We start from the raw sequence: 24675 nt of genomic DNA, 5'->3' as shown, positions 1-24675 counted from the left end.
GGTATGGCTACAGCTGAGGGAACTTCCTTGTATTAAGGCTCTTGGTGGAGTCTGAGCATCAGCACACAAAACCCAAATACAAACGGCACCAGAGCAGAATTTCTCTTTGCAGCATGTCAGCCTCCCATTCTGTATTATTGCCATTTATATTGCATTGCATTTAATGTAGAATAATTAGTTCAAGGTAATTTAATCCCCACCTTTTTTCTTTTGGAAAAGGTGGCTTGGAAGGCGGCTTCCCAGGATGGCTTACAAGGCTCTCCTCTTGATTTTACCTTCGCAATAACAACCTGTGAGGTACACTGGGCTGAGAAGCTCTGACTGGCCCAAAGTCAGCCAGGTTCAAGGCTGGGTGGGCACCAGAACCAGTGCAAGAAAATACCACGGGGAAGAAGCTGAACATCAGTAGGAGCAAGAAGTCCAGAGTGTGAGCCAACAGAAGTATCCATGGGCGCACTGGAGCCTATGGCACCATGATAAAGACCCCCAGCTGTAAGACATCTTTGGATGGGGCTTCCTTGCCTAGCCCAGGGACTGCCAGACCTCCCCCTACAACTGGCCCATGTTGTCTGAGACACCTGCCATTCCCGATATTCCCCTAGAATCCAGGCTCAGCTGCTGAATTAGGCCACCCCATCTTCATCCATGCCACATGCGACTTTGTAAGCCAACCTGGCTGCAAAATGAGGGAAGTTGTAGCCCAAGGCATCTGAAAGGCACCATGCTGAAGGTGGCTGCTGTAAGCTGTGATCTATGGAAGTTGCAACTATTGATACCTCATTGCTGAGAGTGAGAAATAAGCCAGTGGCGGGGGATAGTAATTGTTGTCCAGGAACTGCTGGAGTGCTACACATTCCCCAAGCCTATGTTAGAGAGGCGAAAGAGAAGCAGAGGGGACAGGGAGGCGGACACTGAACGCAGCCTTGTCTATTCGCTAGCAGCTTCGTGACCACCGCAAATTCTGTAGTGGGTCGTCAATAAAGGCAAGTTTATCACATTGCAAAAGTGATCATTCCATGATGATGTGCGCAGAATCTCACTCTCTAAACTCCTAAGTCCAGGCCCTTCAAGACCACCAACTTTCTCTTTTAAGGCAGTTGCTTGTGCCTGCTCAGGATGACATTCTCTAAACCGCTTAGGCAGTCGATGGCACAGAGCGATTCTGAGGAGAGAATGAGCTATTCTGTCTGGAGCTCCTCCTGAACTGCAGTGACACCTCCTGGTAAGAGATGTCATCTCCTCATGGACTTCTGCAATTTCGCATGTGCTCTTCTCCCTACTCCACTCCCCTCTATCCAGGTAGGCAAAATTTCTCAGACTTTTGCTGGGACCAGGTGGCATTTTCTGCTGCATTTTTTTAATCAAGTCAACTTTTGTGCAGGAACATGAGTATTTTTCAGAGCTGAGAGAATTCAAGAATTAAAATGCTTGTGAGCTGCTCAGAGCTGCTGTGGCACAATTGGGCGGCATATAAATGTTTTAAAGAAAGAAAGAAAGAAAGAAAGAAAGAAAGAAAGAAAGAAAGAAGGAAGTACATTAACAAATAAGCTTACAATGTACCAAAAGCATAACTCTGCGCAGCCTCATGGAGTCTCCCTCCTATTTAAAAAGCAATATGTTAATATAGGTCACAGTAAAAAAATGCATCTTAACCCTAATATTTTGTTCATATATGTTGATATGGAAAATCCTTACCATCGCTCTGTAGGCATCCAGTATTGCTGTATTCCGTGCTTGAAAAATGAAGAGAATCACAATCCAATCCACAAAAGAAACACTTTATGCTGTTAACTTATCTATGGAGATTCCCAGCAGACTAGCATGACTTTCCTCTTTCTCCAGTCATGATAGCTCTGAAGCAAATGACAGGGGACCAAGAGCTCAATCGTGGATCCACCAGCACTGATCTTGTCCTCGGCAGAAAATTTAGCAACCCATCCCACTGACTGCACGGCTTCCCAACTATGAAGGAGGAAGCACGGGGTAAGCGTCTGTAGATAGCCACCTAAGCTCAGGGTAAGGATGCCACACTGTCCCCCCAGTTTAGTACAAGCAGGCATTCCATAGATGGTGTATATCTAATTCTACCCAATTTCATATCTCTTGCATCAAGTATCTGTTTTGCATGCAGAAGATCCCAAACTTAATCTGACATGCCCCCTTCAGTTTGGGCAGTCCAAGTGCAGCAGAATTCTCACTGTTCTCTCTGATCATAATCAAAGTAGCAGAGTCCTTCAGAGGGTGCATTTTAATTTTGATTTATATCCTGCCTTTTTCCTACAAAGGGCTCAAGGCAGCTTATATCTCCTCCTCCATCTTATTCCCACAACAACAACCCTGTGAGGTAGGCTGGGCTGAGAGTCCGTGACTGGCCCAAAGTCACCCAGTTGGCTCCGTGGCTGAGCGGGGACTCGAACCCGGATCGTCTGAGTCCCACTCCCATGCTCTTCACCACTATGCCACACTGCCTCTGCTGGCCAGAAGCGGAACCTCCATGGACCAGGGGTTCCCCATCCTTGGATCAGAGGGCTCACATAGTTCAGAAAGAAGACTTCTGACCTCCAAATCCCTGTGGAGGCCTGCCAAGGAGAGCCTGCTTGAGGGCTAGATACCCAGAAGGTCAGACTTGGTAAAAGACACTTTCTTATGCCATTGTCCATGATGGAAAAATCCTATCAGTGGCTAAATTTAGATGCTACCAGGGAAGGAAAATAGATACGGTCAGATGCCCGAAGCCTTCCACAAGCTCAGAGAATTGTACTTAAGAACTGTACTGTGAAATTCAAAGACCTCTCTTCTTCCCACACCCGTCTGCTAGAAAATCAGGATTCTTAAATTGTGTGCAGGGATACAAAATACTCCTTGATACAGAAGTTCACCTCCAACACATGCAGCATAAGAACAAAGACTGGCCTGCCAAGCTGATCCACATTCTCCAGTAATTCCCTCCTGTGTGTTCTTTAAGCACTCAAGCAGCACACCTGAACAGGGCTTATGAGTATACAAACATACGTGGTGGGGAACACAGGACAAAAGGAAGTTGTGCTAGACTGGACCAAAGGCCAATGCTTCCCATCATTCTGTTCCACACTGCCAATCAGTGCACCAACAGGGCACCCACAAGCAGAACACATGCACAAGTGTGCTCCCTATACCCATGTTCCCCAGTCATTTGCATGCAGAGACATAATAGAAGCAATATACACTTTGCTCTTTCTAAAATTTAGACCCCATCCTTCAATGATATCCATCCATCCCATCCCATCCCATCCCATCCCATCCCAATCCAATCCAATCCAATCCAATCCAATCCAATCCCACGCAAATGCTGAGGTTCTCTGGGTGGTTAACAAAGGTTAAACTGAGTAGGGGGCCTCCAGTGACACAGCCTTCCTGGGCAGTTTACAACCAATGATAACACAATGCAATGATATAGAACAATGGTCTAACTCAGGGACTTGTGGGAATAAAGCCTAAACATAACCAGGAACTTTTGTTCCTGATTGTTACATGCTAAAAAGGGTTTCCCCCAGTCCACGGTCAAGCCCTCCCCCAATAAGCTGGGACCTCTCTTAGGACAGTGGAAGAAAGCATCAGGTTGGATGCCACCTAGCCCAGTGGAAGCCTGGGCTGCTTTCTTCTTTTGCATGGCAGACGTTTTCCTGATAAGAAAATATCAAACTGAAACCTCCAACTCCACTGCACCTAGCATGTGCTACAAAACACTAACTGCTTCAAGTTTTAACTACCATGTGAAGTTTCCCTGGCACACAGAGAATGTATATGGTTTCTCTCCAGTATGGACTCTTTCTGGCATTCAGTATTAATAATGCAGATCAATCCATTAAAAACATTTCATTGACCCATTAAAAATATCCTAGGTCAGACAAAATTCATGGGAATATCTGATTTTGGTTGACTGGGTATAATATTTTCACTCTTAAGTTTGTTCCACCCTGTTCCTTCATCACTTTTTAAGTCTCCATGAATCTTTGAATAGTTTCATGAGCACTTCTAATGACCACATTTCTGTATGCACTTTTCATTATTATAATGCCTTTCCCCTATTTATATTTCAATAATATATGTATTCCGCTATGCATCCTTTGTTCAGAGAGCAACACCACTAAATTCTGGGAAGTATTAACACCAAAAGATAGCAGCACCGCAGTTTATATTCATGAAATTCTTATCAAAATGTGAATGGAATGAATCTCTCCCCGTTCCTAATTAAAAACTGTCCCTTTCCCACAGAGGGCTTTCTGCTTACATCTTTCTTCTAAGATGTGCCTGCTATGACAAACACGTGGCATCTACAAAGAAGGCTTTCTTTTATTGTTGCCTTTTTAGAAACCTTTATTTGGCCCCCTTGTTAATATGTAATCACAGGCATGGCCCACTGTTAATATTTAAGCCACACTGGCTCTGGCACCCATGGGAGTGATTTTGAATCTTCAGACCCCAGCCATGGACTGTTAATGGGTTATGTGGGGGCTGCTTAAGCCTAGCATAACCCACGGTCCCCCAATATGCACCACACAAGCTGCAGCCAGGAGGTAAACATGCACGTCCCACCTGCCACTGGTCCTGCCTATTCTGATAGTGCAAAGCAGGTCAGTGCTCATTCTGCAGACCTGCCTACTAAGCCTTTTATCCGCTCAAATGAATGAAGGGAGAGAATGTTTGACTCCTCCTCGCCCCCAAGTCTTTAGAGACATAATTATGGTATTTTAAAACTACTTTGGACATACTGCAGGGCCATCAAGAAGAGTCATTTGACAGGCACAGTTTTCTAGTATTGAACCGTCTGCCAGTGTGTGAAAAAAAGTGACGACACAATCAGCACAGTTCCCAGTGCAGGCACATCTGTTGAACGACGCACTGCCGAGCATTAAAGGCAATGCAAGCGGATCAAGAGGAAGGCAATGTTTCACTTAAAAAGCAAGCCAAAAGCCAAATTCCGCCTTCTGTCACTTGCAGAATTAAAGAGTCTAATTGGAAAGCCATTTCTGTAGGTTTTAAGCACAGGCAAATTTTAAAAAAATGAAATCCCAATTCACAACAAGTAGAACTGGCTCGGGTTTTAAACACCGCGGATAATGAGATGGGTGAAGCGAGCCTGTGAGAAAGAGGAAAATGGCAGAGTGATCATGAATGGGAAGCATAACATGTTGCTGTCTCGGATAAGGAGGTTTCTGGGATTTGGGTGCTGATGACATCCCACTTTCAAGGATACAAGTTGGCAAACCATTTTTTCACTCTGCATACAGCAAAGGAGAGAAGTTGCGTGTGACAACCAAACTCTCCACTCAGAAGCTGTCTAATGGGACGCCTTGGGCTCTTCTCCAAACGCACTCTACCTACTCGTGTTCCAGGGGTGCACAGATAATTTCTGGATTCCTGATTCTGCATCCAGCTGCACCAAATGATGCGGGGGTGGAAAGCTTTTCCAGCTGTGTGGAAAACTTTCCAGAACATGGCCAGCCCAGCAGAAAGCCTAAGCCATTCATGCCCCATGCACACACATCCATGCAAGCGTAAACAGTGCTCACACCAAACAGTCGCCTACTTTAATGCTTCACTGTAACATCTCTTCCTCAACCCAAAAAAGAAGCACTTTTGCTTCAAACCTCCCACCAGCTTGTTCTGTATCAATTTTATAGGTGAACAAAAGCCACTCTCCATTAGGCACGAGGTCCTGCATTGTTGTGCAATGTATGGTTGGTTTTTCCCCCTTGTAACTTTCTGGCATTCAGAGAGAGATTTCAACCAGCCATGGAAGGACAAGGCGGGAGGAGCCTTCCAAGCCAGGGATGTCTGGATACTTCCCACAACGCCCTGGCACCTCGAGCGTTTTCAGTGCCGTGTGCCCAGACACGCTGCTGAACGGCGAAGTCACAAAGAGCCTTGGAGTCACAAAGCACAGCGTTCCCACACGCCCCTGCAAGGCCTAAGAGGCAACTGGTCTGAGGCCTCAGAAGGGACTGGGGCATGGCCCATGAGGGAGACGCAGAGGGGATGGTGCGCAGGAGCACCGGGAAAAGGCACAGAGACCCGCTTGCAAGGGCTGCCAGGCGGTTTGTGACCCAGCGGTCCCTCGGCCATGGAATAACGGACCATGCGCACCCACTGGGCAGTCCTGGAGAGGTGGCTAGGGGTGCCGGGTGGGATACACAGAGGAAAAATGGGATCTTCCGTAAAGTGGGGACTGAGCTGAGAAACACCTCCTTTCACGGCCCCATTTGCAGACCAGGGCAGTGGGGAGCTATTTTAGGCACCGGAGGGGGGGGGGCTCTAAAATCTTTCAGGGTGGGGGCTTACCCAGATAAGCAGTAGTGTGAGCTTCCACCGCTCACCCTGCATTTAAACAGAGTGTTCCCTTCCCTTCCCCACAGATAATCATCCAGGCACAATGGCCCCTTGGCTAGATTTTAATTTAATTGGTATATTTATATCCCACTCTTAATGGGTCACGAGGAAGGGGTGTGTGAAATCCTTCTTGCTACCTCATTTCCATTAGTGGGACTGCAGGCAAAAGGTGTTTGAATGAGTTTTATTGAAGGCTTCCCTGGTTACGTGCACCAAAAGTCTATTTCAACTTCAACCAAAAAGGGAATTAGTGCTCCATAAACAGTAACAGGCTGGACTGTGCAATTAAGGAAGGAATCTTCTCCTGCCTGGGAAATTACCGTCGCCTCCAGGAACTCCAGCATGAGCAGCCCAGGGCTGCTGCTTTCCTCCAACGTGGGTCGAAGCCCAAGTCTTCCTCCCTCTCTGAAAGAGAGCTCGCAGGTTGCTTATTCAGTGCAACCCAGGGCTTGCCGATAAAGGGTTTCCGACTCTTGAGGAGGCAGACCTAATCAGTGGGTGATCTGACTCTGCGCCTGCACCAAGAACAGTGCACACGCCAGGCCTGGTCTCTCCCGATCACGTCCCCCCTCGTGCGCCTTCCTCGCTTGCCCTTCCATGCACCCTGGAGTTCCTCCACCCCGTGGCGGCTTCCCCCAGGCATCCTCCTGCTGCCCTCGCCTGCCCTTCCTTGTATCCTCCCCACTTTCCCTCTGCCCCCCTTCCTCCTACCCCACTCCAGGGATGGCTCGTTCCAGCTGGGATAGTGAAGGGCGAACTTGCGCCAGGCATCCTCTCGCCGCCCACTGTGCCGACCGGAGGGCCCGCCGGGTGCCTGGCAAGAGGCAGCAACCCCCGCTGACCCTTCACACCTGCCTGGCAGGGGACACGAGTCTGAGCCCAGGGGCTGACCAGCCGGGCCTCAGTGAGGCGGCTCCCACATGGCCAGCATCACCGGGCAGCGGTCAGGGTTGTGCAAGGCGGAGGCTCCCACTGACTTGCCATGGGAGAGCCACTCCCACCTCAACAATGCTGCAGTCTTCTTTCTCCCTTTATCCTTCCCCATGTGCCTACCAGCCCCTTAAGATCGGGGCAGAGGTCCTTCTCTGGGAGCCCTCCTTGAAGTTGAGGAGGAGGGTCTTCTCTGCGCTGGCACCCCAGTTATGGAATATGCTTCCCAGAGAGGTTCTCCTGGCACTGACGCTTCATTCCTTTCAGCAGCAGGCTAAAACCTTTTTATTTTCCTCTTATTTTAAGGTTTTATTAGGTTTCAATGTCAGTTTTATTAAAATTATTTGGATGATATACTTCATTTCATGTTACTCTCTTTTTATTCCAAGACTGTCCTGAGACTTTAGTAGTTGGATGGTATATAAAAGCTTTAAACAAACAAACAAACAAACAAATCACACCTTCTCCCTCTCAGCCTTCCTCCACCAATCCCAGGAGATGACCTGATGCCCGGAACGCTGCCCCTGCTCTTTCACTCGGTGCCTCCTATCATCTGTGCATCACTCCCCAGCTTCATGTCCAAACAGACCTGAGCTTGATGGCTGCAAAGCCTCGTATCGGATCCCAGTGCTAGACATTCGAAGCTGCTACAACCCAGAACGTGGTGGCCTCACATTCCCCATGCAAAACAGCGGGAAAGGCTGTGTCCTTGCACTGCCAGCTTAACACTGTAAAATGTTATGGGGGGAAATACGCCAGCTCAAATGTCTAGAATTAGGATGTTTATTCCCCTACCTGGCAGGAACAGGATGGAACGCCAGGATCCTTTCCAGCTGGTTGCACACATCCATTACAGCCAGATGTTAATCTTTCCATGAGTTTGTGGGTGGAAGACAGATTAATTTCCCTTGAGCTTTCCCACCACTTATAAACTAAACATGCAGCCAGTAAGAGAAGCCAGTCTGGGAGGCATCCCGAGCATGTCTGCCAAGTTTTAAGTCACAAAAATGAAAGCGAGAGACAACGGGTACTTTTTAAAGAGGGAGTTAAAGGCTGCATGATGGAGGCATTCCTGGCCACAGAGCATGGAGACATGAGTCTTTTGCTCCAAATGGTGCTGAGGGGTCCCTGTGGCACAGCAGATGCTTCGCACATCCTTGGCATCACCAGTTCCATGTAGGAGAAGATGTGGGAGAACCAGGCAAAGCCCCTGGGCAACCATTGCAAGCCAGAGGAGATGGTCCTGGATTAGACAGAAGAAGGCTGAAGAGACCCTCTAGTTTAGAAGCCAGTAAATCCCAGCTCGCTGCTCTTTGGCCCAGGTTCATTTCTGCCTGCTGAGGATGGCAGGACCTGATCTAGATGCAGAGCCCACCTGGACGGAGGTGTCTACCTGGGTTGTTGCTGGGGTCAGCTTGGAGCTTTGGACACGGTTATCTATCCTGCCATTTGGAGGCACTTCTCCTATTTCCTTTCTTAGGGTTTACCATGCCTTCTTGACTCTCAGTGCCTGTTTATTAACAAGAGATGTTTTGATAGCCTGTTGCTTATATGTTGTTAAGCTTCATCACTGTTGGCAAACAATCAGGGACTGTTGCTATATTATGATCTTTTTTCAGGTGCTGTCATGTGCCATGTGGCAAGGAAGAGCACCTGGCAAATAAAGGGATGTTGACGATGGTGTTAACGTAATGGTTTACCCAAATGTGCCCCAGCTTCTTATATTCCATTCGCCTCTAGTCTAAGGGGCTTGTAAAGGCACTACTAAAAACTATCCAACCCATCTGCCAGAGGTATATTTACATCCCACTGTTCTGGTACTTATGCAACACACAGAGCAACTCACACCATAAAATTCCCTCTGGTGACATCAAAATTAGCAACATAACAGAGACACGGTCCTGGCATATCAACCTGGCCTACCCCATAACGTAAACCCTGCCTGAACAAGAAGGTGTTTTCCATACTGAAAACTATGGAACAAAACTGGGAGCCTGTGGCTCTCCAGAAGTTGGACTGCAACCGCCATCATTCCTTTGCACTGTCAATGCAGGCTGTGATCATGGGAATTGCAGTCCAACGATTCTGGACAGGCATGTGCTCCCCACTCCTGTCATTGCAATGCGACAAGCACGCACCCCAAAGGCAGCCCCGACAAAAACCCTGACACTAATCCTGACTCACTGAAATCAACAGGATACAAATCTAGTCGTGACTTTACTGACCCATCAGTTTCAATGGGTCTGCTTTAAGCATGCGTATGTTTGACAATAGCACTCCATATTTATCCTTCCCTTCTTCCAGGAAGCTTGGGAAGTTAAAAAAAAAAATAGTATTTCACATTTTATCCTAACAATATTCCTTTGCGTTAGGCTTAGAGCAGCTTTCCCCATCTCGATACCTGTCGAGGGGTTTCAGGATCTATCATCTATCAGCCCCAGCTAGCAAGGTTTCTAGGAGTTTAGTCCAAAACACCTGGAGGGCAAGGGTAGTTTTGGCTGGCCTAAGGCCTCTCAGTAAAGATCAAGGGCCGGTGTGGGTTTTACTGCATGTGCAAAGGAAAAATTCATCTGCCACATGCTACGAATAGAGATACAATCGATGCACTCAACATTCCATTGTCTCAGTCCACAGAACGGCCCCTCTGATCTCCATTTACATGTGTTCGAGATGTTTATATCTTTATACTTTTCACTTCCCACTGAAATATCCAAGGTTTGATCTGCAGTTCCTCATGCTCCATTGCTTCCTCCTTAGAATTACTTCCAAGTTTAGCAAAACTATTAATCTCTTCTTCAATTCTAGTGAGGTGTAAAAGAATGTTTCTGTAAAAGGGAGAAAACATCAAGTGGTTTCTAGACTCTCTTCCCCCTCATCCACCCATCCGTGTGCACCTCCTAATACAGGCGAAGGGGTTGATCATCATCCGGAAGTACCAAGCTGGCTACAGGGCCTTTTCCATTATTTTCTGGGGCAGAAATAAATAAATATCTATCAATAAAAACAAGCACATGTATCTTAGCATATAAAGTAGGGTTCGGGTAGCAATAGGAGAAGTTTGTTGAAAAGCAGCACTGAAGATAGTTATGGAGGCTGCATCAGTATTTGCAAGCATGGCTTGACCTGCTCATATTCTTTCTGTCGAGAGAACACTTAGCCTCCCCTCTTCCCAGGCAGCAAAATCTAGGCAGTCCTGGTTTAAGATAAGAATGCCGCCCTGTTTCAGTACCGTCCTCCCAGAACATACCGCAAGGTTGCTACTGCAACTGAGTGCCTTCGAGCTACATAGGATTACAACTCCCATCACACCCAAACATGGCTAATGCAGAATGGTGGGCCAGTGGCTGTGCTGGCTGAAAATACAGGAGCTGGAGTCCATGGAAGGCGATAGGTGAGAGAAGACTGAATATACTGAATATTTTCCTACCTGGCTAATTGTGGGCTTGGGGTGGGGAGAGACCCAAGGACACTGCTGGGTGGGACACCCTGGCTGCCACCTTCAGGACTGCCATGTGCAAACAGACAGCAGAAACCACCAGGGTGTTGGTCTCCTCCTATTATTTCCACCACATGTTGTGGTATTTTTCCTTACACCACCTGTCTTGGAGCTCAGGCCATGTCTAGAGACAGCTGGTGGGTATTTAAATGCCAGCACCCAGATACAAGTAGTCAATGAGACAGGCATAAAAACAATTGGGCTATAACCAGTCTGGCTCATGCCTGGGGGATTCTTTCTCCTCTTCTCCCTACACCTCCCCAAATCCGCTCCTGAAGTTGCATAACCCACTGGAGCTGATCTGTGGGAGACATGGAAAACTCCAGTCCACCAGCAGTGTCCATTCCACTGGCTCAGGACTGGGCATCTGGTTGTCTTCCAGATGTTTTAGCCTCTAACACCCATCAACTCTAGGCAGCACAGCCAATGGGAATGGATGAAGGGAGAAGAGGTCAAAACATCCGGACAGACACAGGTTTCGCACCTCTGTGCTGGCAACGCAGATCCCACTAGATTAGACCCAATCTCATTTTGCCCTTCAAAATGCAGGCAAGTGACCTCCCCCATCCCTTTCCCATCAAACCTTTAAGAAAAGGAAAGGGGAGCAATTTTGGACGGTTTCTCAAATTCTCCCCACCCACGTTTCCTGCAGGATGGCCTCATCTTGTTTTTGAGAGCAGCACTGATGGATTAGCTATCCCACAGTCTTCCATTTTTGAATCTCAAAATCTGTTCCGATAGCAGCTCAGGCACACTGCTCAGCCATCTTATCAAGAATCCTTCTTGCACCGTCTTTTGAAAATCAATGAACTTTGCTGTGTCAGTAACCCAGAAGGAGATTGTGAAGAGGAGAGATGCAAGTTGAAAAAAATAGAAAATGGCTCCAACGCCAGGTTTTTCCAGCCTGACACCTTCCGGAAGAGTTGGACTATGTCTCCCATCACCCCCAGCCAGCCTCAGATGGAAAATGACTCCAGAAATACTGGAAGTTGAACAAGGAAGCAAGCAAAGCAAGAGCGAGTGACAGAGGAACTCACAAAATGGTAATGCAATGGGAAGCAGCCGGACCTCTGAGGATGCTATGTTTGGTGTATGTGTCTGCATGTGCAAATATAAGAAAACCACAACTCACGGAAATCCACACATTGCATCAAAACAGGTCCAAAGAGAATTTAACATATCAAAGGTGGGAGAATATGGAACTGACAGATTTGTCTATCCTTTTACACATGGCGTAATGTGTGTGAGCTATTCTCCAACACAAGTGATCTCTTTCAAATCTATCTGTGTATTTTTAGGGCATTTAGAACACTGCTTGAATTGTGTGGAAAGTCATGAAAAGCCAGAAAGCAGCACTTTCTGGCACACGTTGCTTTGCAAAAACGGCATACTCACCTCTAGGAAATTATTGGAATGGGAAAAGTGAATGCAGGAGACCCCATGCTTTTTTGACCCATAGGCACGTCTGGGGGACCAGCACCCAACACCTATTCAGTGGGCCCCTGCTTTGGGATCTATCTGCCACATCCACAGACCTTGGGCTTCATTTCATTCAGCAAAAAGTTTCTTCTGTTTCTCTCTTCTTAGGCTCTCTAATTGTGATAGTACAACATAGCTAATGCATCTTTAAAACTAATGTTTCGACAATATCCAGAAGGCATTTCTTCTGGGAAGTAGGTTATTCCAGAGATAAACTTTGTACTGGACTAGTACACAGCATTCAGAATGTGCATGCTCCCTTAAATTATTCGACATGTATATGCCTCAAAAGCCATCATTTACAGACATCCAGCAAAAACAGGGACAATAATGAAGGCAGGCGGGTCTTCCAAGGGGCAACATTTAAAGCTAAGGTACCAAAACAAAGAAGCTACTGTTCAGCGATATTGGACAGTGTCCAATATTTATCTGGGTGAAAGAGTAGGCAGATATGGGAAGAGTGTTCTGATCCCAGACCTTTTAAAACTTCTAAAATGTAAGAATCAGTACTCTGAATGCAGCCCCAAAACACCCGGATCCTCAAGAAAGCTGGAACCAAATCAGAGCACAGGCACTCTGACTTACCCCAATCAGGCAGAGAATAAGGAGAAGCTAAAAAACAAAAGCGAAGAAAACAAAACAGAGTACTTGAAAAGGAACTAAGGGACTTAATAATTAGTGGCATTCTTTACACATGGAAATGTTAATCAGTCCCAACAAGCCACAAGCCTTGAAATTACAGCATCCTACTCAGGTATCAGTCCAGTTAGATCTTGGATGCCTCTAGTGTGGGAGAGCCCACAACCCTCCTAGGTAATTGGTTACATTGCCATACTACTCTAACAGTCAGGGGTTTTTTTCCTGATTTCTAGCTGTCACATAACATTGCATTTATTTGTTTGATTTAGCCGGAGGATAATAATAAAATGACTTCAGCTGTGCTCAGATACCCAAGAACAAATCGCACATTTACTGGCAGACAAGCTCAAAGCGCCACCTGCAGGAAGGTGGAGGTTATCGCTGGACTTCCTGCTGCTGCACAACTGGACAGGTGCGGAGTTTGGAGGGATGGCAGAACACCTTGCCTGCCTGCCTGCCTGCCTTCCAGTCAACCTTCTGCCTGCAAAGATCACCCAACACAGGTTGATGTCACAGGGAAAATCCAAATGTCCGCCTGCTATTGTTGCTGAGGGCAATAATTTATTATACTAGATTATATTCCAGCTTTTTTTCCTGCAAAAGACCCGAACCAGCTTGCATGGGCCTCTTCCTTGCCGCATTATCCGCGATGACTGGGAAGACGCCAAGCAAGCTTCATGGCTGAGCGTGGACCAGAGCCCAGACTTCTCCAGTTCCTGCCCAACACTCTAACCATTATGCCATGGAAGCTCTGGCCAGGTAACAGCAGAGAGAAAACTCCTTCCAGGGATTGAAGCACTGCCCCTACACAACAGGAAGCCACTTGCTGACTGCATTTCCCATAATCCCCAACCAAAATGGCAGGATATCTGGAGGGCACCAGACCGGCAGGGCTGATGACATTCCCAGCAGCTCCCCACTGCTTTGTGCTGCACTTGGCAGCCAATCCATCCCAGACCATCCAGTTCCCAAGCCATGTCTGCCCATTGTGCACTGCACGGCACTGACATTATCTGCTAACTCAGATAATGGGGCCGCCTATTATCTGCTAACTACTGAAAAAAATAGCACATGAACATCACAGGTAACTAATCTGAAGCAAAAGGTCACAGCTAGCCACAATTGCTAGGATAATAACTCTGCTCAGGCAAAAGCCCTTTGAGGAAGCCCAGGCAAAAGTCTCAGTCGGCAGTCATCCCTCTCTGCCCCCCCCCCGCACCCCACCCCTCTCTTAACTTCACCTTAATGAAACTCTAATTGTGCACATGGGTATATTGCAATGAGAAATGACTGTGCAAACTGGATAGGATTTCCCCATAATTAATGCTGTTCAACAACTGGAAGGATGACCGAAGACCTGATTGATGGGGCAAGGGTGGAAAAAATTGAGCAACTTAGCTATGGGGAGTTGAGCGCAAGAAGAGCATTGGATTTAGGAATTGATTAAACTGAATGGTGGGGGGAGTCAATAATAAAAGGAATAGATTAAGAGGATCTGAAAATCGATCAGATGAACTAAGGAGGAATCTGAATGCATTGTGCGTTCGAAGATAATGGTGAAAAAATTAACAAACAATGAGAAGGAAAGAAGAAACAGAGGAACTCTGTGATATTAAGATAATTGAGAAAAGGGGATGCAAAGATTGCGTCCTACCAAACCAATCTACATCAGCCACAACTGTTTTTGCAGGAGGTTTTCATTCCAGAAGGAGCCCCAAGGCAAAACCATGTATTAAACTGTGATTCTGAATGCCAGTTGCCCAACCACATCCCACTGACCCTGGAGAGTGTAGCCTCCCTGTCCTCTCCCAAGGTTGCTGGCCTTTTCAGCGCCTGGGGCAGAAGGGGAGGAGTCTGCTGAAACAGGTGGATGTCAGGTGAGCTCTGGGGCACTGATTCTTTGGCCCTTCTGCACACCGATCTGCTCCTCCTTGTCCCTGAAAGGCAGAGTACGGGCCAGAGCCATGGGGCAGGCTCTGCAGTGAGGTTTCTGTGGGGCTGACCTTGAGGACTGCACAGCTCGTGCCACCTATGACTGCTGGTGAGGGCAGCTTCTTGCAGGCTTCCTGGAGCTGGTGGGCAGTCAGAGAGACACACGGGTGAATGTGCACTCACACATCACTCTGCAAGGAGCAGGCAATTCCTACTCCTTGGGGCTCCACCACAAAAATAATGGCGATCTAGACATGCAGAACTACATGGCACACGGACGGGTCCATGGGATTCCTCTTTGTCTCCTGGCCTGGCAGAATTGAAAGCCAGAAGGCAGCACCTCTTTGCAGCTGTTCAGTTCAGGGACTGGTCTCTTTGTTTGGAGAAGCCAGAGTGTAAACTCAGTGACAAAGGCAGTGCTTTTAACGTTGTCCACTGACTATACTTTGGGGCTGTTACAGGGATATCATGACATCGATACATTCCACTATATTTCACCACAGGAATCAGTGACCAACCAGGGCGGAGCAATCAGAGATGTGCATATTGATTGAGCACAGTTGCAAAGTTGTATTTAGCACATCCCTTAAAGCAATCCTGAAATTGTGAATCACAGTTGTTGAGATCATGTTCAAGTTGCACATTTGCATCTTCCAACGAGTCCATTTCTTTCCACTCATCATATTAACCCGAACTCTTAAGTGATTTCTCAAGAGATCTCAACAATACTTCATAGGTTAGAGACTTGGATGAAAGGTCAGAAGATGAGGAATTTTAAAACAACCCAGATCCAGGCTGGACATCAGGAAAAGCTTCCTCACGGTCAGAGCAATACAACAGTGGAAGCAGCTGCCTGGAGAGGTGGTGGGCTCTCCCACACTAGAGACATTCAAAAAGAAACTGGAGAGCCATCTGACTGGGATGGTGCAACGTGGTGTCCTGCAACAGCAGGGGTTGGACTCAGTGGCCTTCATGGCCCCTTCCAACTCTACTATTCTATAATTCTAAAAGAAAGCTGCTAAAATCTCACAGGCTTTCCCTCTTGTGTGTGACATCAACTCATTAGCTTGATGCTTTTACTAATCACTCTTCAGCTTTCATCCAAACTGTGGCTAATGTTAACAACGGTTAATCTCATATATAGATATGTTTCAAGGAAACCTTACTTGTCACAAACTATAGTTTCTCAGTTGAGATAACATGCCAAGCCACAAATGGAAAAAAAAAAAAAAGCTTTCAAATTCCTCTGCCCAGACATATGAGAAGAAGAAAATTGAGTGCACGGCTGAGATTTCTGTACCCTAATTTACAGAGGAACATCTTCTATTTCAAGGCATCTTCTGTTTGATGGTCTCTCCAGTCCAAGTCTCTTTGAAGATAAAGAGCCATAAGAAGCCAAGAGAGGAGGAACCTGGAAGACACCCAGCCACAATTAGCACCTGGCCATGGTCTTCCCTACTTTGGGGAGATGGATGTTATTCCATTTGGTTTTAACTGCTGTAGCATGTTTACTCTTTGCTGGTTATTTCATCTGTTTTTATGTTGTGCTGTTTGTATTCTAATTATGACGTTTATATCTGATGTTTTGGTATATTTGGCACACCAGCCAGAGAACTTGAGTTACTGAGCAGCTGAAAAGTGCAATCAATAAATCTTTGTTTAAATTTCAATTAGAATTTCCAAAAATTTAGTCAGTATTTCCAAATTTACATCCATATTTGCATTTTAGGCACACGCTTCTGAGGGGAAGCATTTGCTCTTTTTTGGTCCGTGCATAATTCTCCACACTAAGCTGTATTGGCAATATAAAGGCTGGAAGCAGGCATTGGTTTGCTTTTTCATCAGAAAACTGGAAGAAACAGGACAGCATCATCAGACTTCCAGTGGAATCTCTGTTCCCAGATTCAGTTCATTTCTGTAAGCACGGGGGTGGGGGGGAGGAATGGACCTCCAGATGATATTCTCAGTAGCCCTAGCCAGTGTAGGCAATGCCAAGGGGTCGTGCGGGCTGCTAGCCAAAACTTCTGCAGGGCTACAAGAAGCCCATCCCTGCAGTGCCTCCAAAGCCTTCCCAAGTCTCCTTGACCAGATAGGACAGAACTGTGCCAAGCAAAGGAAATGACAATCCCATCATTTTATTTATTTATTTTTCGATTTATATCCTGCCTTTTTCCTACAAAGGGCTGAAAGCAGGTTACATCATTCTTCTCCTCCATCTTATCCCCACAACAACAACCCTGTGAGGTAGGTTGGGCTGAGAGTCTGTGACTGGCCCAGTCACCCAGTTGGCTCCATGGCTGAGCAGGGACTCGAACCCAGATCGTCTGAGTCCCACTCCCATGCTCTTAACCACGACACCACCCTGGCTCTACCATCTTCAGCTCTCTTTCAAGCTAATGCTGCCCTCCAGGTCACAGCAAAAATACGGGGATGCTTCTTCCTACTTTAAGTAGTAGTTTTTTAACTCCTCAAAAGCAGCACCAAAGAGTAACAGGCCTGGCCAAAGTCCAATTAAAATACTGATTCTTCATATTTCTATAGCACTCTTAGCCTGGTGTACTCTTAAGCTTAGAAAGGGCTATCGATTTAAAGAAAAAAAGCAGTCTAAATGTACCCCTAAGTAAATAATATTAAATATACCTACAACCCCTTTCCCCGGAGTGCTGTATCATCCTTGGAATCTCAGCATGCCACTAACATCCGCTGGATGCCTCATGGTTTTCCCTGCAACGCCCTTGGAAATTAGCACCTTGCTCCATTGCACAAGGTCAAAAGAAACAGCCGCCTTTCTCATTTTGTTAATCCAGACCTCCTTTGGTATGCGACATGCCCTCTGCTCTTACCAAATTTAATCAGAGCTGGAGATCTCCCCCTCTACCACCTCTCCCCTGCAAGCGCTCCCTCTCTCCCTCAGCAGAAAGCTGCTGGTCTTTGACGGAAACAATTTTTCCTCCGCATTCTGGAAACAAAATGGGACCAGGTAACTGAGCAAAATGTCACAAGTGCCCTCAGGGTGAATCTTCCTCTTTCTCCTTTGCTTATGTTCAAAATACCATATCCAGATGGTGGAAAAAGGGACTCCACAGCTGGCCAAGGTAACCGGCTGCCTACCTGTGGCAGAAGGTCTCCTGGTTCCTCCAAGGCCTTCTGCTGCCACCCAGGTGTGCAGCACATGCCAAGGGCACCTCACCTGATTTGCTTGCTTTACCTGTACTCTGCCTTTCCCAGAAAAAGTGCCCCTCAATGCAGCTAGCACAACCAATTAAATTCCTGGAAACAATCCTTTACGGTGCAATAAAAATTAAGAAACAGCACCCAACCTGCCAGGCCCACTTACAGGTGAGTAACATGAGGATGCTACTTTTAATTCCTCCTCCAAAGCCAGCTTTTAATTTTATTTTCTAGCTGTATTGGTACATTTCTACTCTGCCTTTTCTTCCTGTCGCCAGGAACACAAGTCAGCTTGCGTGGTCCTCCTCCCCATCTTACCTGCACAACAACTCTGCGAGGTAGATTAGGCTGTGGACTAGTTTAGGCCCAAGTGACTGGGGACTAGAACCTGGATCTCTTGAGTCCTGGCCTCTACCCACTGCACTAAGCTAGATTCCCAGTGCCAAAAATGGAACTCTGGTACAAGCCTCTGGTTCCCATGCTTATGGGAGCATCCCCCAGTCTACCGCCTTCCAGACCTGTTGAGCTAAAACTTCCATATTGCCTGACCATTGCCCATGCTGGCTGTGGATAATGGGCACTGTAGTCCAAAACATTTGGAGGGCAAAGGTGGAACAGGCTGCCCTACTGCAACTCAGCCTAATCCCGCACAATTGAAGCAACCATTTAATGCTAGCCTTTCACTTCTGCTTCTCTTTTCCTCCTTTTCTGTTTCCCGTGAGTCAGTTACTTCAGCGCTATTTCACTGAGGCAGGGACCTGTTTGCTTCAATTCTGTAGAAGTGCTGTGCACACCAGTAAATAAAAATAGATAAGGACTGTCCAATGGACGTACCTCCAGGTAGGTTTGCCCATGGCTGCCATTTTAATAATCTCGATGCAACAAGAATGCCTCATTTCAAAATAGCTGCTTAGGAAAAGTTCACACAAGAATAGCTCCATTCACGGACAAGGTGAGCAACAGCAGGAGCATTTGGGGAAAGAAGGCATTGCATTCCGAGATGTTTCAGCAAATGGGGCCATATGTCCTAGTGGTAAGAGCAGCCTTTCCCAGCCTGATGCCTTCCATAGGTGCTGGAACACAGCTCCCATCCATCTCATCCGCTTAGCATGATAGGATAAGCAGCCCAACACCTCCAGAAACCACCAGGTTGGAGCATCAGAGTAGAAGCAGAGAGGTCCTCCACTCAACTTTAAAGTTCATTGGATGACTTTAGGCTAAACATGTTCTTTCCACCTGTCCTACCTTTTAGGACTGTTGTGAGAATTAAAAAGGTGCCAGAAATACCACATGCTCTGCCTTGAGCTCCCCAAGGAAAGCACAAGATAAACATTTAAAACTTTATTAATAAACTAGTAAAAACTATTAAACTGGATGCAATTATAAAAACAAATCCAAGTGTGAAGTTATGACTTTGCTCCACACAGAAACAGATCATGCCAATTAATATGTCCCAAGGAAAACAGGAAATTCAAGTTAAGAACTTCCTTGCACAGAGTGAACTACTTCAAACTGCATTTGTATTTCCACAAAAGCGCCAAGTAGCCAACAAAAGAATCCAAGCAAACTCTTGCTCTGCTAAATATTTTCTCAGTGAGTAGCAAACTCTCTAAATAGACAACAAACATCTTTGCTACGCAATTTACTCTCAGGTGCATCATCTTTCAGGTGACAAAACGCACAAGGCTACAGCATTCAAATGAAGCCAGCACTGCATCCTGACCAAAATCCTTCACTGGTTGGCAATTTGTACCTGTCAATCTTGCCACACTTGCTAGATAACAAAAACCAACAACCGTTCAGGTCGTCAAATAGAGGAGCGAATTCAATAAACATTTGACAGATGCTCTTTTCCAGTTAACCACACACACACACACGTTGTCACAGTAGTGGTAAGATGCAAAACATACTTGCTGGGGAGTAAGCCCTCCTGGGAACCTGTGGAATTAGCTCTGTCTAAGAGAGGATTGCACGGCAAGAACATGACAACAGTCGGGAATCCATTAGGTGGTATATGCAGGCTACTTGCCATACGAACTGGGAATGATCGCAGCTGCACCCCAACATTCCTGAAGGCTCCCTGGTTGCAGAAAGCGTCACTGTTCCCTTGGACCAGGGGTCGGCAAGCTTAAACACTCAAAGAGCCATTTGGACCCGTTTCCCTCAGAAAATAAAACACCGGGAGCCACAAAACCCCTTTGCCATCTAAAATGAATATAACACTGCATATATCTTTTTTACCTTGATGCTATGTATGAAAAACTATAGTGTGTTGCATTTATGAAATCAATGAACTGCTACAGAGAAAACAATTTCTTATTTCTGCATGCAACAAAAACATTTTGAACTCCGAAAAAAAAGTCACTGGGTTGAAGGTTACTTTCAAATAAAATACTCAATGTCTATTTGAGTCATCCTCATATTTATGAAATAAAAAGTCGAACTTAAATTATGATTTTAGCTCAGCTCAACCTTCTGCATCAGTTCTGAAATGGCTTTTTTCCTCTCATCTCCATCTGAATATTTTTCAGCAAAGGCTGTGTGTTTATTCTGGAAATGTCTTGCAACATTCGACTTTTTGTTGTTTGCCAATTTCTCACCACATATTAAGCATACTAGTAAACCAGTCTCATCAGCAGTGAAAGCAAATGAATCTGCCTACGTACCATTAAATGTTCTGTTTTCTTCTGAAACTTTTCTTTTCTTGGATTTATCCATGGTTGGCCTACTGGGGGTCGAAAAGCTCAATAAATCGCGTGCTAGTGGGCGTCGCACATTGGCAGTTGTGACGCATACTTTGAGCGACAGGGAACCGCAGCAGAGGGATGAAAGAGCCACATGTGGCTCCGGAGCCGCGGGTTGCTGACCCCTGCCTTAGACCAAGCTTGTGCCCTGGGACTAAACTCCCATCACACGGACAATGCCGGTTGGGGCTGACAGCTGCAGTAGTCCCAGACATGCAGGAGCTTCCAAGAGCTAGAGGTCCAAGCATCAGGAGGTCTACCTTCTGCCTACCTCATCTCGAAGCAAAGCTCCTTGGATAGCAAAACATTGGAAGAGCCCCGCAGGATCAAACCACAGGTCCATTTTCAGCATTCTGCTCCTCACAAGCCACAGGCTGGTTTGATGCCTGAGCTGATGTTAGGAATGACCAGTTCACAAAAATTCGGTAAGGATGCCATTCTGACTTCATTTAGATGCGTTTCACTACTTAACATAGCAATATGCTCAGGAGTCCATTTCACGGCAAAGATGTCTGAAATGCACTGAAATAATAATTAGGGGGGCAGGAGAGTGCTTGAATTCTTCTATTAGTGTAGTTATTTACACTTTGGAAATCAGAGTGTGGCTTCAGGAAGTCCTTATCCAGCACCTCCTACATCCCCATGCACCAGACTGAGATGGTCCTTTTGGAGCACGTACCACAGTTGCTGATTCTGCCCACAAAAGGACATCAAGGCAACAGCTGCTCCTCCACTGGTCCAGGGTGGAACATCACCCTTCCGCGTAGCCTCTCCATAACTCATCCTGGCTGGACTGACCATCAACCCACGTCAGGGTTTATTCAAAAGTAAGTCACACTGAGTTAAGCGAGGCTTACTTGCAGGCAAGTGAGCAAAGGATGGTCATCCTGACTGCCTCCATCAATTAACCCCATTGCCTGGAAAGCTATTTAACAGGGCAATCCTATTTGTGTCGACTCCAAAATGAGTCCCACTCAGTTCACTGGTCCCTGGAAAATGGGGGCTGCACTAAGCCAGTTCAGCTCATCAAGGAATTTTGATTGCTTTCTGGATCTACCGCCAAGCAATTCCACCAGGTGAACGCAGTCCAGTATTAGGAGGAAAGGAGAAAAACGGCCTCCATTTTTCTCCACATCGTATGCAAGATGTGTGGCCAGCCGCGACGTGGGTTCGGGTCACACAAATGCCCCAGTAACCCTAATACAGATCTTACTGGAAGCAGCTCTGGAAAATGCAGGATCCTTATTACAACTGCTAGGAAGCGGGCGGAAAAAAGACTGGCCAGGTGCGGGGGAGGGCCTGGGGGCTTGTGCCCCACAGGGCACAGAAAGCACATCCGGCTCCACGGCTTCTCCTGGCACAATGGGACCCCAAATGCACCTACTCTGCACTAAGTCCCACTGAGTCCAATGCCACACACACGCACGCGCAGGGTTCCAGCTTTACACTCTGATCCTAGACAAATCATGGAGTTCAATGGGACTTTCTTTCATCGCACTACAGCCTGAACTACATTTTTGTTCGCTTGTTAAATTAAAGAACAGCACTGCAGTGACTTAAAATATATACCTTAAAAGAAGATCTAAATCAGAACAACTACAGAACTAAACAAAAGGGAACAACTAAAAACAGCGACTAAAAAATTAAAGCTAAAACAACTCTTTAGCTGGAATGTCCCAAAGGTTTGGATGAGGTCCAGCTAAGGCACATTTATGAAACGAAGAAACAAACAAGTCTAGGTCTTCTGATTACTTTTTAAAGAACAAACTATTTCAAATAGAAACAAAGCCAGACACAATCCATTTCACATTTACAACTGGAAACTGAGAGTACAAGAAGAACGCAGGGAGCCAAAAAGCCAGTCAGGGTGGTAGTCAAACATATTTATGTTCCACTTTTACTCCTAATCAAAATCCGCTTGAAAAAAATCCATGTTATTGTAACATTTAAACAGGATGAACACAAGGCCTAGGCAAACACGGGGGAAAGATCAATAGCGAGCCATAGAGAAAGGCTGTGCTTTTAAATAAGGGCATTGCAAAATGTATAGAATTTCTAACTAGCATTCAGAGAGAGCATTAAAAAAACCCAGAGAGGATTAAAGCATCATTAAAGGGCAACAAAATCAGAGGAAGGGAGAACAGCTGCTATAAGAGAAGAACAATGCATAGATACAGGGTTTTAAAAACAGTGCTGGTCTCCTTTAAAATGCTTTTCCATCTTAAGAATAACCTCCATCAACCCACCCTCTTCCCATTTCACCCAAGAAAGTTAATCAGGCCTCTTGCAGTATTTTCCCAAAGGAGTAATTCCCCCTGAAATCCAACTTGAATTTCAGAGTTGTACATAAAATAGATCTTCCTTGCAAGGAAGGAAAGCTTCGGAACTGCATCAGCCGACTCCGTGTACTTAGCAACACCATCCAGAACTGTTAAATTCTCTCTCTCTCACACACACACACACACCATCACTTGATGCAAAGAAGCCGTCCACCATTTCAAGGTTGCATCATTTGCAAATAAATCTCTCTCTCCCCGTCCCTCTACAAACCTGTTTGCGGGTGAGTAAAAGGCAGACTAAATTACCGATTCGTGGTAAACGAGAGAAGGGTGTCCGTGGAGTTTGCAGTCACACCGTATTTGGAATGACTGAACATCCTACAGACATCCTGTGTCGGGAGCGAGGTGAGGGCTGTCGGATCCGGCCTGAAGTGGGCACTTCTCTCTCACGAGTTGCAGGGCTCAGAAGAGAGCCGCAACAGCCCATCTCCGTGTGGTCTTGGGGAAGGAAGACAATGCGAGAAGCCAAAGTCACCAGAAGCAGCCGAGAAGGTGGTGGGGTGAAAATAGACAATCCTCCTTCAAGCCCACCGAACAAGATCTGTGGAATAACCAGCTGGGAGAATACTTGGAAAGTGGAAGGATCCTTTAAACATGGCAAGAAACTGCATAAGCTTTATGGGGAGGAATTGGGAGGAACAAGATACAGACTCGGTAGCTGGATAGCCGAGTTGGAGTAACAGGACAGGTGGATGGTTTCGCTATCCGCGAGGCTAAATTACTTTATACGCCCAGTTGTAAAGCAAACAGATAACAGAAAGGAAGCGAGACAATGCTCCACACATACCCCGGCTACAGACAAAATAAAAATTCTGCAATTTTGTGTGCGTTTGGGGGGTATTTTAGGTTTTTGCTTTTAAGATGAAATACACGGGAAGTTTTCTACTACGGTGTTACATAGACCTATGTACGTTCGGGCTCATATGAAGAAGGGGGGAGGCAAAGATGCACAATCCGCCCCCCCTCCGCCCCAATGCATGTTGCACTTAAGACGCGCAAATCATGGCCGGCCCGGAAAAGTCTGGAGGGAGGAGAAGTATCTTCCGAGCAGCTTTTCCGACCTCCACGACTACGGCAATGACACTTCTCGCAGAGGAACGGGAAGCAAACCGGGCGGGGAGGGGAGGAGGAGCGGGCGCAAGACCCACAAAGGAGAAGCAAGCGCCCCGCGCCCCTCCGCGGAGCCAGGCGCGGGCGGCCGGTCCAGTTCCGGAAGGGCGCCTCGGAGGCAGGCGTGGGCTCCGGCGCGCGTTTGCGCGCTTCGGGAAGGCGCCCGAAGGGAAGGCGGAGACGCCGGGAGCGCAACTCACCGGGGCTTACCTGGGAGGGAGTCCCGCTGGGCTTACGGGGACCTTCCGCGGAGCATCTCACGGGAGAGCAGAGACGCCCCCGGCACGCCGGCGCGTGCCCCTCCCGCACGCGCTCGCTCCGTCCCGCGGCTACGGGCGGGGAGCGCGCGCCGCGCCTGCACCCATCCTCGCGGCGCCGCCTCGCAGACGCCGGGCAGCGGTCCAGCCGGGCGCCCCGCCGCCTCGCCCCGCGCGGGCTCCGCCTCCCGCGGCCGCGGGCCACCCCG

The sequence above is a fragment of the Varanus komodoensis genome, unplaced genomic scaffold (genome assembly GCF_004798865.1).
Source record: "Varanus komodoensis strain SLA01 unplaced genomic scaffold, ASM479886v1 scaffold33, whole genome shotgun sequence".
Taxonomy (NCBI): domain Eukaryota; kingdom Metazoa; phylum Chordata; class Lepidosauria; order Squamata; family Varanidae; genus Varanus; species Varanus komodoensis.
The sequence above is the reverse complement of the archived record's forward strand: the minus strand, read 5'-3'. Positions refer to the sequence as shown.